The sequence below is a fragment of the Amphiura filiformis genome, unplaced genomic scaffold, assembly GCF_039555335.1.
Source record: "Amphiura filiformis unplaced genomic scaffold, Afil_fr2py scaffold_43, whole genome shotgun sequence".
Taxonomy (NCBI): Eukaryota; Metazoa; Echinodermata; class Ophiuroidea; order Amphilepidida; family Amphiuridae; genus Amphiura; species Amphiura filiformis.
Window position 1 is genome coordinate 832,655 of NW_027305507.1, and position 9,543 is coordinate 842,197.

Genomic DNA, 9,543 nt, shown 5'->3' on the forward strand with positions numbered 1-9,543 from the left:
AATTTGACCATTCGTCTGCAAATTACCAAAAATAATGCATTTTGGGCGACCGTTTCTCCGCGAACGTTATTTATGTCAACAAATTGTTCGCAAATCCACCACAGGGTTGCAAATATACCATACGTCACTCGGAGTGCGACAATGTGTACAGATAAATTTATCACAGGTATTTTTCTATTAATTTGACCATTCGTCTGCATATTACCAAATATAACCCATTTTGGCCCACCGTTTCACCGCGAACGTCATTTATGTCGACAAATTGTTCGCAAATCCACCGGTTAGTTTTAAGAATATAATACATGGCATAAAATGTGACAATTTATCAAAATAAATTGATAATGAACGCTTTTGTGGATATTTGCCAATACAATTATACATCTGACATGTACATGGTAAATGAATTATGATTATGTCTTCAGGCTGTCTTCAGTCAGTAGGAATTCAGATGAGTACATGCAGCTGAGACTCAGGTTGTAGTAAGCTACAAATTTCAAATGTTGGAGGACTTGCTGTGCTTCACATCATATTTTGTGGTCAAAATGATTACAAATGTGCAATTTGCAATCATTTCCGACGGCTAGTAAGGATTGAATGCACACTAAACCCCGGGCCGTGACACTCGTATTCAATCCCTGTATAAAAGTGAATTCACTTTTCGGCAGTTGCTAGGTATTTTAAATACACATAGTAATACTTAGCCTAAAATGTACATACGTATGTACGACGAACGTATTGCGTACTACTTCAATAGTGAAACAGACTTATCCCCGTATTTAATTGACAATTCCATATTTGATTGCGCCAAAAAAGATGGCGGATGTCGATCGAGTACGTGCTATTTTATCAGCAAAAATACAGCTGATTTAGCCAAAGTCAACATGGGGTCATCGGTTATAATATTTTCCTAGCATATTGAGCTAAACACCACAGCTACTTGGTTTTTCACAATATACTAGTAATAAAATAAAGAAAATCAGTAAGCTTAAGACGAATATACCTAGGGGAGATCGGGGCAAAGTGGCACATTTTTTTTTGTCCAGCCCAAACAGGATTACGAAGCAAGCAAGGCAAAACGTAAGGTTTACAAGATACATATTTGGTGCATACGCACCAATATGAACCTCGCGCCAAGGAAAAGTTCGACATATCGCACGACTCTGTAGGATATTTGATTAAAAAGATACAGAGTTAAGTGCACAAAGTACAATAAGTGACTATATCTCATTAACCAATGATCGTACATATACGCGACCACTGAATTTGTTGTTCCTTATGACCAGACGAAAAGTTTGACATATCGCACGACTCTCTAGAATATTTGTTTAAAAAGATAGAGAGTTAAATGCATAAAATTGAAAAAGTAACTCTATCTCATTAACCAATGATCCTACAGATATGCCACCGCTGACTTCTTTGTTCCTTATGGCCAGAGGAAAAGTTTGACATATCGCACGACTCTGTGGGATATTTGGTTAAAAAGGTAGAGGGTTAAGTACACATAGTATAAAAAAGTGACTATATCTCATTAACCAATGATCCTACAGAGATGTGATCACTGACTTTTTTGTTCCTTATGACCAGAGGAAAAGTTTGACATATCGCACGACTCTGTGGGATATTTGGTTAAAAAGATAGAGAGTTAAGTACAGAAAGTAGAAAAAAGTGACTATATCTCATTAACCAATGATCCTACAGAGATGTGACCACTGACCTTTTTGTTCCTTATGACCAGAGGAAAAGTTTGACATATCGCACGACTCTGTGGGATATTTGGTTAAAAAGATAGAAAGTTAAGTACAGAAAGTAGAAAAAAGTGACTATATCTCATTAACCAATGATCCTACAGAGATGCGAGCACTGACGTTTTTGTTCCTTATGACCAGAGGAAAAGTTTGACATATCGCACGACTCTGTGGGATATTTGGTTAAAAAGATAGAGGGTTAAGTACACAAAGTACAAAAAGTGACTATATCTCATTAACCAATGATCCTACAGAGATGTGAGCACTGACTTCTTTGTTCCTTATGGCCAGAGGAAAAGTTTGACATATCGCACGACTCTGTGGGATATTTGGTTAAAAAGATAGAGGGTTAAGTACACAAAGTAGAAAAAGTGACTATATCTCATTAACCAATGATCCTACAGAGATGTGACCACTGACTTTTTTGTTCCTTATGACCAGAGGAAAAGTTTGACATATCGCACGACTCTGTGGGATATTTGGTTAAAAAGAGAGTTAAGTACAGAAAGTAGAAAAAGTGACTATATCTCATTAACCAATGATCCTACAGAGATGTGACCACTGACTTTTTGTTCCTTATGACCAGAGGAAAAGTTTGACATATCGCACGACTCTGTGGGATATTTGGTTAAAAAGATAGAGGGTTAAGTACAGAAAGTAGAAAAAAGTGACTATATCTCATTAACCAATGATCCTACAGAGATGTGAGCACTGACGTTTTTGTTCCTTATGACCAGAGGAAAAGTTTGACATATCGCACGACTCTGTGGGATATTTGGTTAAAAAGATAGAGGGTTAAGTACACAAAGTACAAAAAGTGACTATATCTCATTAACCAATGATCCTACATAGATGTGACCACTGTTTTTGTTCCTTATGACCATACATATCGCACGACTCTGTGGGATATTTGGTTAAAAAGATAGAGAGTTAAGTACAGAAAGTACAAAAAAGTGACTATATCTCATTAACCAATGATCCTACATAGATGTGACCACTGACTTTTTTGTTCCTTATGACCAGAGGAAAAGTTAGACATATCGCACGACTCTGTGGGATATTTGGTTAAAAAGATAGAGGGTTAAGTACACAAAGTACAAAAAAGGATGCAGCCAAAGATAGGAGCTTGTAGTCACCTGCTCCGCAGCCGACTGATGATTCCGCTTTGCCCCGTGTTCCACTATGCCCCGGTCTCCCCTAAATATTCGTATCAGGCTGAACTATTTAGGTGCCGTTCAGTAAAATAATTCGACATTTTTGTAAGACGGGGGGTACAGATAAACTTCTTTAAAACAATAAAAACTTCACACATTCAAAGCTTTATATTCTTTTCAAAGTCCAGAATCAAGTCAAACATTTTTATAATCACTCTTCAAGGCAAACATTTTACTACAACCCCGTATAAAGAATTTATGACCGTCCCAGCCATTTTTTTTTCTAATGCATAATTCATTAGCCCGAAATGCAGACTTATTGAGCATTTTGTCCCACCGTAAGAACTTCGTGGCAACATGGAAAACGTAGCCCAAATGTACTTGACAGAATGATTTGTCATGGCAATCCGGCTATTATTTCGCCCAATAGTCGTGTTTCATGTTCCAATTCCAATACATACTGCTTTCGGCAGAAAAAAATATTAGGACCTATGTTATTTAGTGTTGATAGTCATAACAAAGCACATAGTAAATATCAATATAACGTAGGCCTACTTACAATATCAGACCTATCAAGCTTATTCACAGATATACGACAAGTTTACCTACTAAATTGGTCTATGAGGTGATAAAATCATGTTTCAATCTAGTGATTGTCTTCATTTAAGATATTTTAACATATTTCGTAACATAGTAAACAGTTTATTTTTTCTTAACGGAGTATTTCGTGATCCTAGTATCCTCTATTTATTACACTTTTCAGTAGATATCCATGAAAAAAGCATTCCCAAAACTTCAGTTGATTCAGATTTTGCGTTTGCGAGTTATGCATGATTATGTGTATATAGACAATGTGTTGTAATTTCGTTCTAGTATACCAGAACGAGATTCAAATTTTTACGATATCTTTGCTGAACGAATTTAATCTGCAATTTATTTTTTTGTAAATAGATATTATGTGTGACCGTCCACGGCGAATGAGCCGTAAATTCCTCCCCCGGTCAATTTTGTTTTATTTCGTGTTTAAAAACTAAACATCATAAACTTAAAAATGGTATATCATTTGACTTCAAACGATATCCAGAAGCGGAGTTATGGTTAGTTAACAGGGGCGTAGCCAGCTTTCTTGGTCAGGGGGGGGCAAAATAAAATTTTGGGGGCACAGACGAAAAAATTGCAGTTGCATCATACAATACATAGAGACTGTATGTCTTCGAGCTTCCCGAAAAGGGCCTTATTGGGATGATGTGCGTGCTTAGCGCGAAAAAAAATGGTATTTTACACTATTTTCGCCCATTATCCGGCTAAAAAGGGCTTTATTGTTACAATTTGCGAGCGTAGCGCGGAAAATTTTGTATTTTACACTATTTTGGCCCTGAATTTTGCTAGAAAAGGGGATCCTTGCCCTTTTTCTTTTCATTTGCCCTCCTGATTTTCTCTCTCATTTTTTTTTTGAGGGGCACTTTTTCATTCATTTTTTTGTCAGGGGGCACTCTGCCCCACCTGCCCCCTGCTGGCTACGCTACTGTTAGTTAAACTTTGCTCCTTCAACAAAATGATAGCTTTTTTGGTTTATATCCCTCTTTTCAAGTTTTCTGTTTCGGGAGCTCTATTGTTCAGAAACGAAAACGCAAGGGATTAAGTAGGATGGTGTGTAAGTTGACTTCATTGTTACGTTTGGGGCATCATGCTTCTCATTTGAAGAGGTAATAATAGGTGCTGTCAATCACACTTATGTCTGTCAATAAAGGTTGGATAAGTCAATTATATGCAACACTGGCGTCTCAAGTGGGCAATCTTACTCACTCTTACTTACATCAGGTCTGAACGCAAATTTGTTGGCATTATGGTCCATATTACTATGACATTTAAAAAAAGGACCCCTGCCTCTTCTCCTCTCGCTTTCTTCTCTTTCTAGTCTGTCTGTCTCTCCCCCTCCCCAACTCTCACCTGTGCCATCTTTTGAATTATGTGGATATCTGAATTATATTGGATGTTGTATTTCCTTTACCCTTCTCCCCCTCTCACTGTTTTAGCAGTAGGCCTATGATCAACGTGGAAAAATCAAAATAAACGGAATAAACTCCTCCCTGCTCTGCTCGCCCCCTCTCTTCTCTCGCCCCCTCTCTTCTCTCGATCTCCTCTCCTCTCCTCTCCTCTCCTCTCCTCTCCTCTCCTCTCCTCTCCTCTCCTCTCCTCCTCTCCTCTCTCTCCTCTCCTCTCCTCTCCTCCCTCTCCTCTCCTCTCCTCTCCTCTCCTCTCCTCTCCTCTCCTCTCTCCTCCCTCCACCAGATCATCTCCTCGATTCATCATCCCCACTCTCTCAAATAATAATACATTTAAAATAGATTTGAGTCGGGCAATTTTGCCTGAAGCAATTATCAGATTACCAATTCCAATGAAAGAAATCCTATTAGTTTCACTTCAACGCACTTCTCTAGTGTTGCATATTGCCAAGTTTTAAGGTGTATTTGGGACGAAAATAATTCCCCGTTTAATCGCTACATAATCATAATAACCGATTTTTGCGTGATTGCACGAACAAGTACGTAATTCTTGGCAACACTGATTACTATTGATTAATTTATTATTTCTACGTTGGGCAATTTTCACAATCTACTCCCGCTTAGGCTGGAGTACCTATACACCCAACGCAAGTCAATTGAAGCCGTACAATTTATCGCGAATTTACGACCGTAAAATTTAGACACTTCTTTTGTCTAGATTAGCATCAACCCTCTCATCTCACTTTTTTTCATGCCAGAAATTAACATAACTCCCGAAACCGAAACAGAAGTTATCTTCGTTCAACTTTTCTGTAGTCAACAAAAGACTAGAATAAAAGGATTGTTCACACGTACCATGCTAACACTTCAAAATAACAATGAGATCCGGAACCGAAACCGGAAACCGAAACCGAAACAGAAAAGATGAAAGGACCCTATGTGTGTCTCTTTTTCCACATTGCTGGCAATAAATATCAAACAGTCATAATTGGCGGTCATTTCAAATCATCCCCAAGTCAACGAGGTTTACGAAAGTTCTCTCATTGTAAATTGTTGGTTATGCATACCTATACAAATAACCCACCACTTGAAAAGGATTTATCAAAAGCAAACAAAGACCAGAGCTATTAAAAGTTCTATAGTCATCTAAGGTAGAAGCTTATTATCCACTTCAATAATAGGATTATTGATTGGTGTTGTGACTATCCAAATAAGACAGATGTCGCGCCAGCTTAAGTGACCGATGAATATAGCTCGAGATACTCTAGCTAAAATACAGGTTTACATTTACTATCTTACATTATCTTGCTGTATTTCAGCTAGAGCTCCAAACGACAAGCTTCCGGGTTTTTTTTGAGAACAATACTGTTACGTAAGATGAAGAAGAAACCCGCCTCGGAGCCCGCCCTACTCATTATTTCATTGTACTTATTGCAATTTGCCTCCACACATTACGTAATCAACACAAAGCTTTTGTGAGGATTAGTGAGTGGATAAGAAATTGACAGTGGAGGATACGAAGGAAACGCCGATTGTTAGTTGTCAATCATGAATTGTCGCAACGTATAATACGTATTAATATTTTACTGCATGGCATTCCGCAAACACCAAAACAAATTATGCCGTATTTTTCCAAAGATCATCTCATATGAAGTAAGCTGAATGCGATCTGTACTTTTGTAACATTCCGATCGCTTTTGATCACCTATTATCGGCGAATTTGCTTGAAAACACGTGAGTTCATGTTGTGTAAACATAATTAGCATAGACACAAATGAAATTACGATGCAATACAATGCAATTTGAATGCGCAGCAGATCTATAGAAATAACTTTGCCCGGTTTTATGCAGAATTAGACCCTGTCTGGATGAATACGACCTTCGTACACATTTTACACCATAACTCAGAATACAATTTAGGGAATTTACGGCTCGTTTGTGCTGCCGGGTCACATATAGTCACAGGTTTCCAGTGATATAAAAATCTCAACTTTTTGTGAAAAGTGGGGGATGATGCTATGGATCACGAAATGTCCTTTTAACACAACGAACATTACAAAAGAAGTGTTCTAATAACTATTCCATAGGCCTAAGTACTGTAGATAGTCGACATGGTCGATAAAAACCAAGGGGCGATTTGTTGAAAATATGTAGCATCTAACAGTATTCTTATATACCTCCTTGGCAGATAGCAGAACAGTTAAATCAATTCAGATTATCATGAAGCGATTTAGCATGTATGTAACATAATATGGCAAACTCAGTGTTTCCTGGTTTTGTTAAATTCCAACATTTTTAAATGTCATACATCCAGGACCCATTTTTGATATAAATGCAATTATATCTGTATAGTATAATGTTAATAAAATGACAATCCATTTGGGTTTCTCAGAATTGTCCAATTATCACATTCTACCGTTCATCAATTGTTTTATTCTTGTTGATGCTGCGATGAAGCCTCAACCTCTGGTCGGACTTGTTGTTGAACTTGCTGTTGATGCTGCTGCTGTGGCAGAGCATCGATTACTGGTTCGGCTATGCCTTGCTGCTGTTGAGGTGGAACCGCTCCAACCGCTGCTTGGGCTTGCTGACGGGCTTGTTGCTGTTGCTACCGCAGTGGAGCTTCGACTGCTTGTTGCTGTTGATGTTGCTGCGGTGGAGCTCCTCTAACCGCTGCTTGGGCTTGCTGAGCTTGTTGCTGTTGCTGCCGCAGTGGAACTTCGACTGCTTGTTGCTGTTGATGTTGCTGCGGTGGAACCGCTCCAACCGCTGCTTGGGCTTGCTGGGCTTGTTGCTGTTGCTGTCGCAGTGGAGCTTCGACTGCTTGTTGGGCTTGTTGTTGCTGCTGCCTAGTCCTTTTGCGAAAGCTTTGTATTGCTTTGATCTTGATACGTATCATGAAATTCCTGGAACTGAAGTTTAACCTGTTGAAATATGGCTTTCAAAACTTGTTCGTTCAACTTTAAATATTCCACATGCTTGCCCTCAGCATTTCTACTTCGACCAGTTAAGTTATGTGTCGCAAGCACATTTGGGTCAAATTCACTCCTTAGCAAAATCAAACACAAATGCTTTCCTCTTTCTTGGTGAGTTTGCTTTTTCAAAGCCTTTACTTCTTGTAATTGTCCCCTACAAAACCTTCCACACAACCCAACAAAAATTCATCTTCAGCAACACCAGCGCCTTCCCCGGTTATAAATATAGGTGCGTATTGCCCAACACCTTCTTCTTGAGGCTGAAGATTGGCAGTACCAGGATCAAGATGAGGTGCTGGACCCGGCTGTTGTGGCAATTCTGCTTCACGATGTCGTAGAATATTGTTGATGTTTTTAACACCTTCCCTCATCATTAGTTGACTTTCCTCAAGTGAGGTGATTCTTCTAGTTTGGTCATTAACCGTTGCTTCAATGGCATCAAGCCGTTTTCCAATGCAGTTTTTCAGTGATGCAATTGAATTTGTTAATGCATCTGAAATATACCGAGCATTTTCACTACCCAAACGAATAGCTGCTGCGTCCATTCTCATTTACTTTTGCACACCAGTAAGGGAAACATCATCAGTGGCATCAAACGCCTCAACCCCTTATAACAAATGACAAAATAACAATATTTAATTCTTTAAATCAACAATTTTCCAAAGTACTATTAACACGTTTTATTTATACCGGCCTACATTTTGTAGTCATTTTAGTTGAATAGTTTGTAAAGTTCAGGTCTGATAATCTTGTACACACTTAAAACTACGGGGTCAAAAAATGACCCAAACGGGGTCATTTTTGACCCCAGCATAGTTATCAACTAAACACCATACCACTAACGGGGTCATTTTGACCCCATTGGTCGGGGTCATTGCAATGACTACGTATTTGGGTCAAATAGTAACCCCATTGGGGTCAAAATATTACCACATTTCGGGGTCAAATGAACTGACCCCTTCAAAAGGGTTGCCTTATTGGGTTACTTAATGACCTCATTTCGGGGTCAAATGAAATGACCCATTTGAAAGGGTTGTTTTATAGGGTTACTCAATAACCACATTTAGGGGTTGTTTGGATTTTTTAGTAGGCCTATGGTCATGCTGGTCCCACCAGGACATAAGTGTGTTTCTGCACAGAGAAAGCATTACATAAACAGCAAACTGCAAAATGCATCTGTGTATCACACTCACACACAGTCAGTCATCGCCTATGACAGTTCACGTATTATAAGCTTACATGATATAAGCTTAACAACTGCAGCCAAGACACCAGCCACGACAGCATGAAATTGAATCTGCGTGCATAGACAAGGGTCTATGCATCCTTGCAGTCTCACTTTTCAACTAACTTTTCATATTCCATCATGCAGACAAGCACACACGACAATCCGCTGAGCTGCACAATCAGAACAAATATGGCGCTGATGTGACCACGTGAGCCGATGCACACCGTGTGTGCAAATAGTTCCGAAATGCAAGTCATTATAAAGTTGACAAATTGGGTAACTTCGGTCAAAAAATTAGTTTTATTTATTAAACAACAAACATTAATTGCAGCTCATGTTTAAACTCATTTATGAATTGAGATTTTCAAAGCGGAAGATTGAAACTGATATCAATGCGCGACGGTATCGGCAAAATGACCACTAAGTTTTTGACCA